Source organism: Eriocheir sinensis, chromosome 31, assembly GCF_024679095.1.
Source record: "Eriocheir sinensis breed Jianghai 21 chromosome 31, ASM2467909v1, whole genome shotgun sequence".
In the NCBI taxonomy this organism is placed as follows: domain Eukaryota; kingdom Metazoa; phylum Arthropoda; class Malacostraca; order Decapoda; family Varunidae; genus Eriocheir; species Eriocheir sinensis.
Window position 1 is genome coordinate 9,664,096 of NC_066539.1, and position 7,145 is coordinate 9,671,240.

Below are 7,145 nucleotides of genomic sequence, written 5' to 3' on the forward strand. Positions count from 1 at the left end.
AAAGAAAAAAAGGAAGGGGAAGAATTAGAAGAAAAAGACAAAGAGCAAGAACCATAACAAGCACAAGAAGAACAAGAACAGGAATAAGAGGAGAAAAGAAAAGAAAAATAACCTAAAACGCGAACACGAATAAGAGAAAAAAGAGAAAATAAGAAAAATAGCCAAAAACACGAACACGAGAGGAGAAAAAAAGAAAAGAAATAACCAAGAACATGAACAAGAATAAAAGAAGAGAAAGAACAAGAAAAATAACAAGAACAACAAGAAAAATACTAAAAATGACTGTAGCGCTAATAACTGCGACAAAAAAAGCAGAAAAAAAAGAAAAAACAAACAAAATAAGGAGGAAGAAATAGCATCAAAATACCACCAACCATCATCACCTGTCACCTATTTAAGTCTCCACCGCCTGCCTTCGTCGTCCCTGGAGGTGGCGTAAGAGGAGGAGGTGTAGGCGTAGGCGGCCCCCAACAGACCCTCACATAGAGCTGACTTCCTGGACAGCCCCGAGCTCCCTTAACACCCTGCCTCCCTCTCCGGCAGCCCCTTTACAGCCCTCTTAACAGCCCCCTTAACACCTGCCCTCTGACTTGTTCTGATGAGGTCGAGTTCAACTTCCCTCCACCTCCACTACCACTAAAACCACTATACCACTACCACACCCACCAGCACTGCCACTGCCACTCCTGAACTTCCTAAAACCACTACTACTACCACTAACAAAACCAAATATCTGCATCATCTCCACAAACACGACTCAACTCCATTACTCCTCTTGTTACCATTACTATATCTACTACACTGTCAATACCATCACTACCATAACCACACTTTTACCGCCACATTACCACCACCATACCTACCACAATCCACTGCCATACGATCACCATCACCTCCATCACCACTCCCACTTGCGGTCCACTCCCATCACCACCATAACCACACGACGCCCAGCACAACCACCACACCAACCAAATTTCCACCGCATCATTACCACAAAACCACCATAACACCTTCACTTCACTGTCACGACTAATGACTACACAATCATCACCACCTCATCACTACCACCTTGACACCACTCACTACCACCGCTCAACTCCACACTGTCACTAACCCTTCCACCCACCACCACCACCACCACCACCACTTCGTCACTCCGCCCCGCCCTTTACACACACCCAACACAAAGAAACGTGACTGTTATTATTCGGCAGGTAATAATACTGAGTGACAAAGGGGCAAGGGAGGTTATACTGGGCCGAGGCAAGATGAGCAGCAAAAAGAGACGGTAGAATGTGAGACAAAACGACGATATAAAAAAAACTGAACGTATAGAAGCATAAAAAAGGGAAGAAAACTAAGATTAAAGAAAACAAATAATAAGAAGGATACGGTTTACATGTAGTATTAAATGAAAATGCATAAAAGTGAATGAATATGGGAATAAAAGTGTAGTGAAAGGAAGAAAAAGCATGACAGGGTAAAAACATGATGAAAAAAGTGTGTGTGTGTGTGTGTGTGTGTGTGTGTGTGTGTGTGTGTGTGTGTGTGTGTGTGTAAAGGAAAACGAACCCATTGAGGAGTGTACTTATTAAAGAGGAAAACAAAATACTGATAATAAAATAAAGTTGCTGTGTAAATGAAAGCTCGAGGAAAAAAGACACGAAGCACGAAATAAAATAAAAATGTATATATAGCTAGAGCCTGACATGAAAAGTGAAGAAAACAAAAAAACATAACATATATACACACACGACAACTATGGATGACGTGACAGTAACAAGAATCAAACAATCGATAAAACACACACACACACACACACACACACACACACACACACACACACACACACACACGCGCGTAGACTTCAATTTCATCACCCATCGCCACCCTCTCTCTCAATAACACCAGACCAATATTACCACCACCTTCACCACCACCACCACCACCACCACTATCACCATCATCACCACCCATCATCGACACTTCATCATACTCCATTGTCCATTAGTGATCTGTCAACGTTCTCTCTCTCTCTCTCTCTCTCTCTCTCTCTCTCTCTCTCTCTCTCTCTCTGTATCTATGTATCTGTGTGTGTGTGTGTGTGTGTGTGTGTGTGTGTGTGTGTGTGTGTGTTTTGCGATTACCAAGGTGATAACACTGACACGACCTTTCTCTATTACCTGAGCGGAGGGAGCACAGGTGAGGGGCAGGTAAGACTAGACACAAGGGGGACTGATAACATGTGCAGGTGTGTGAAGATAAATTACGAAGGGGTGAGGAGCATGAGGAGGTGACAAGCCGATACTAACACTGTAAATGCAAGAAGGGGACGAGATGGAAGAGGGGAGGAGAATGGGAAGGGAAAGGGAGGATTAAGAGAGGGAAGAGGCGAGGAAAAGAGGAAAGGAAAAAGGGGGTATGGAGAGAGGGAAGAGATGAGAAGAAAGGGAATGGAAAAAGGGGGTATGGAGAGAGGGAAGAGGTGAGGAAAAGGGGTAAGGAAAAAGGGGGTATGGAGAGAGGGAAGAGATGAGAAGAAAGGGAAAGGAATGGGAGGATGGAAATACAGGAGCGATGAATAAGAAGGAAAAAAACAAGAAGAGGAAAAGGTAGGGAACGCAAAAGGAGAAGAAAAATGGAAAGAGAAAAGAAATAGAATCACAATCTCACATAGCTGACAATTTGGGATAGGAAAACGGGTCAAAGAGAAGAGATTGATTGATTGCCAAAATAGAGAAGGAGAACGGGAAAGGAAAGAGAGAATGGCGAAAGGGAAAAAGCGATGGATAAGAAGAAAAAAAAGAAAGGTTAGGGCAAGCGGTAAGGGAAGAAAATGGGAAGAGGAAAGAAATGGAAGGACAAAATCATGCAAGCAGAAAACGAGAGAGATGGTGCCGGGTCAATGGGTAGAGGAAATAGATACATAGGTAGATAGATAGATAAGAAGACAAGAGCGGTAAGGGAAGAAAATGGGAAGAGGAAAGAAATGGAAGGACAAAATCATGCAAGCAGAAAACGAGAGAGAAGGTGAAGGGTCAATGGGTAGAGGAAATAGATACATAGGTAGATAGATAGATAGGAAGACAAGGACAGGTACGGGTTAGAGAGATGAATGTTCCTCTGTTAATCGTCCATCTTCTCAGGTGAATGTTATGACTCACGTGCCTAATAAATATTCAAGGGCGTAATATGTGTACCTCTTCTCGCACCTGTCTTGCATGGAAAAGATCAAGTGTGTGCTTTTTATTATCTTCTTCTTCTCTCTCTCTCTCTCTCTCTTAATTGATGGGGCATAGCTATAAGTCGTAATATATGGAGCTAACGGTCTCTAATGGAATGCAATATAACACACACACACACACACACACACACACACACACACACACTTATTATCCAAAACACACACAAACATTGACGTAACATGGCAACTTGGCCCGCCGATAACGAACACACACACACACACACACACACACACACACACACACACACACACAGGTTAGCGTCGCGGTTTCCAAGGCAACTGTGTTTGTTTGCGGATTCGAGGCCGAGGAAGGAAGGCAGATGGAGGGGAAGGAAAAGGAGGAAGAGGAGGAGGCAAAGGAGGAAGATAAAAATGGGGAAAGGAAATTGAGGATGGGGAACACTGGGTCAATGTAGGCAGCTTAGGAGGAGGAGGAGGAGGAGGAGGAGGAGGAGGAGGAGGAGGAGGAGGAGGAGATACACACCTGCCAAGCTAGTTATATGATCATGACGTCACAAACACCTGCATGAACATACACACACAAACACCTGTACACCCAACCACCCACACACACACACCCACACACACACACACACACACACACACGATAAGTAAGTGACATTCGTGCAGCGAGTAGCGGGCTTTTTTTTTTTTATTGCTTCCTTTTTTTGTGCCCTTGAGCTGTCTCCTTTGTTGAAAAAAAAAAAAAAAAAAAAAAACTCCCATTCTCCCTCGCCGAATTACTGCAAAGGGTCCCGCCCAACGCACACTTTATTCACCGTGCTGCCGAACACTGTGCACGGGAATGGCCTTTGGTGGTGCAGCGCCCTTCTGTGGCTCCCCCGAATTATTGGCACTTTTATTATTATTATTGTTATTTTCATTATTATTACTCCGAGCTATGTTTATCTGTATCATTACTATGGGTCATGTAAGTAAAAATCTATATTAAAGGTAAGCGAGGTGACGTGTTTTCATATACATGGTAATGTTTTTGTTTGCCAATGTATATGTTTTTTTTTTTTTTTAAGGTGACATGTCTCGATATAAAAGCTCATGGCAATTTGACTTCCATTAAAGAAACTTGACAAAAAGAAATTCCTCCTCTTCCTCTTCTTTTTCTCAGTCATGTTCTTGTTCTTTTTCTTCTTCTTCATCATCCTGTATTAATGGATGATGATGATGATGATGAAGAAGAAGAAGAAGAAGAAGAAGAAGAAGAAGAAGAAGAGGAAGAGAAGCAATGGCAGAAAGAGAACGAGAGGAAGAGGGAGAGATAGGAGGTTGAGGAGGAGGAGTGAGTGAGGAGGCGGCGGCAGGAATCTCCATACATAGCCTGTAAATTAAGTTAGGAAACCAGTCTATTGGTATTCTAACTTGGGGAACGGAGCGAAGCCGTCTGGAAATGGTATATAGCCTTGTGGCGGCTGTCAGGAGAGGCGGGGAGGCGGGGGTCACGTCCACACACACACACACACACACACACACACACACACGAGGGAGAGGTGTCAAGTGTCGTCCCTCGCTGATATTCCAAACCCCATCCCCCCCGCTGACGTGTGTTCCATCATTCACCTGTTTTCTGAGGCTTCGTCCTTATGCTTTCTGGCAGGTCTTCGTTTTCTTTTCGTCTGATGTTTCTCGTTTGGTTTGGTTTTATGTTTGAGTCGTAACTGTTTTATTTGTGGGTTTATATGCTGTGGTTTCGTTTTCGTATTCTTGGTATTTTGGGTTTCTCATTTTCGTTGGCTTATGTTGTGGTATTCTTTTCATCTTCCTATTACGTGGTTTCATGTTCTCCTTCATATTCTGGGTTCCTGATATTCGTGTGCTCATATTCAGTGGCTTCATTTTCGTCTTTTTTTCATATTTTAGCTTCCTCATTTTCGTCTGTTCATGTTGTGGTATAATTTTCGTCTCTCTATTCTGCGGTGTCATTTTCGTCTTTATCATATTCTAGGTTCATCATTTTCGTCTGTTCATATTCGGTGCTATCATTTTCGTCTTCTACATATTTTACGAATCTCACTTTCATCTGTTTATATTGGGGTATCGTTTTAGTCTTTTTATTCTGGGTCATTTTGTTTTCATATTCTGAGGTCTTAATTTTCGTATCGGTTATTTGTTTCCATATTTTAGGATCCTCACTTTTGGTTATGCATATTCTGCGGTTTCATGATTATCTTTCCATTTATTTTGATATAACGATCGTATGCTTTTATATTGTGGTTTTCATTTTCGCCGGTTCATATTCAGTGGTTTAAAAATTGTCTGTTATTTCTCTCTCTTTCTGTGGTATAATCTGCTATGCTTAATTACATGTCATATATTTTCTTTCATTTTCAGAGGTTCCATGTTTGTTTGTCAGGCTGTATTCCGTGATTTCATTTTCCGAGGTTTCATAAAGTTTTCCTCCTCGTTTTGTGTGGCTTTGTCTAAGTTTGCTTGATTTATTTTTATTTATCGTTTACTGTGGTTTCATCTCAACATTATCTTACTTAAAGCGGAGTACATTACAATCCCACGTCAATCAGCTTCAAATCCCACTAAGAATCTTCAATATTATGAGATCCTTTCAAGTAACTGCTCACTCTCTAAGCTAACTTTCCGCTTGTCAGAGTTAACTATTTTTTCCTTCCTTCCTAATCAGATCTCCCTGCTCGCTACTCAATATTACCTTACTTAAAGCGGAATACATTACAAATACACGTCACTCTGCATCAAATCCCACTAAGAATCATCAGCGTTACCAGCTCCCTTCAAGTAACTGCTCACTCTCTAAGCTAACTTCCCGCTTGTCAGAGTTAACTATTTTTTCTTCCTTCCTAATCAGACCTCCCTGCTCGCTCCCCGTAGGCTCTTTAGCATTCCCGCCGCCTAAATTTTCTCTCCTCCTCGTTAATGCTGTCTCATTGTTCGCCTCATTCTTCCTTAACTTCATGTAGCGGGAGAATAAATGGAAGATTGCTGAAAGATTCTCTCTCTCTCTCTCTCTCTCTCTCTCTCTCTCTCTTTTGTGTTGGGCGTTATCATACATTCATAATTATTCTTTGTTTTGCTCTTCATTTTTAGGTCTGTCACGTTTCTGTTTGGAAAGCACACAGACTAACAATGGCAGACTGATTGACGCACACACACAATAAATAAATAAATAAATAAATAGATAAATAGGTAATTAAAAGCATATGTGACCAAAGAAGAAAAGATGAACGACAACGACAAAAAAAAGACAACAAAGACAACAAATACAACAATTCAAGTTCATCAAAACACCCACGCAATAATAATAAAAAAAAAGTACACACAACTTCGTGACACACCCAAAACAAAAATACCACAAAAAAAACTAAAACAATTATGATTTTTGGGGGGGAAACTAACTATTTTTGGCGTGACTTTTGGTGAAGCTCAGCAGACTCTGTAAAAGCAACTGACCTTCAGGATACGAGGGGAGGGGAGGAGGGGTGGGGTGGGGAGGGGAAGGGAGGGGATGGGATGGGAGGGGAGGGGAGGGGAAGGGGAATGGATGTGGAGAGAGGGATGGAAAGAGGATAGAGGATTGGAGAGGATGGGGGAGATTACAGTGGAGGAAAGGATATAGAAGGGGAATAGAGGGGAAGGTAAGGGAAGGTAGGGGAAAGAGGGGGGAGGAAAAGGGTGAGAAAAAGCAGACTGAGGATGAGGGGAGAGAAGAGGATGAAGAGAGGGAAGAGGATAAAGAGGGGGGGTGCAGGAGGGAGGGGGAGTGAAGGAGAGGGATGGGCACGGATAAAGAGGATTGGGTGGAATGGAATAAGAGAAGGGAAGGAGAAGGGAAGGATAGGAGACTTGAGGAATGGCAAGGGTTGGGGAGTGAAAGGAAGGGGAAGAAGGGAGGCATGGGGAAGGGATGGGGAGG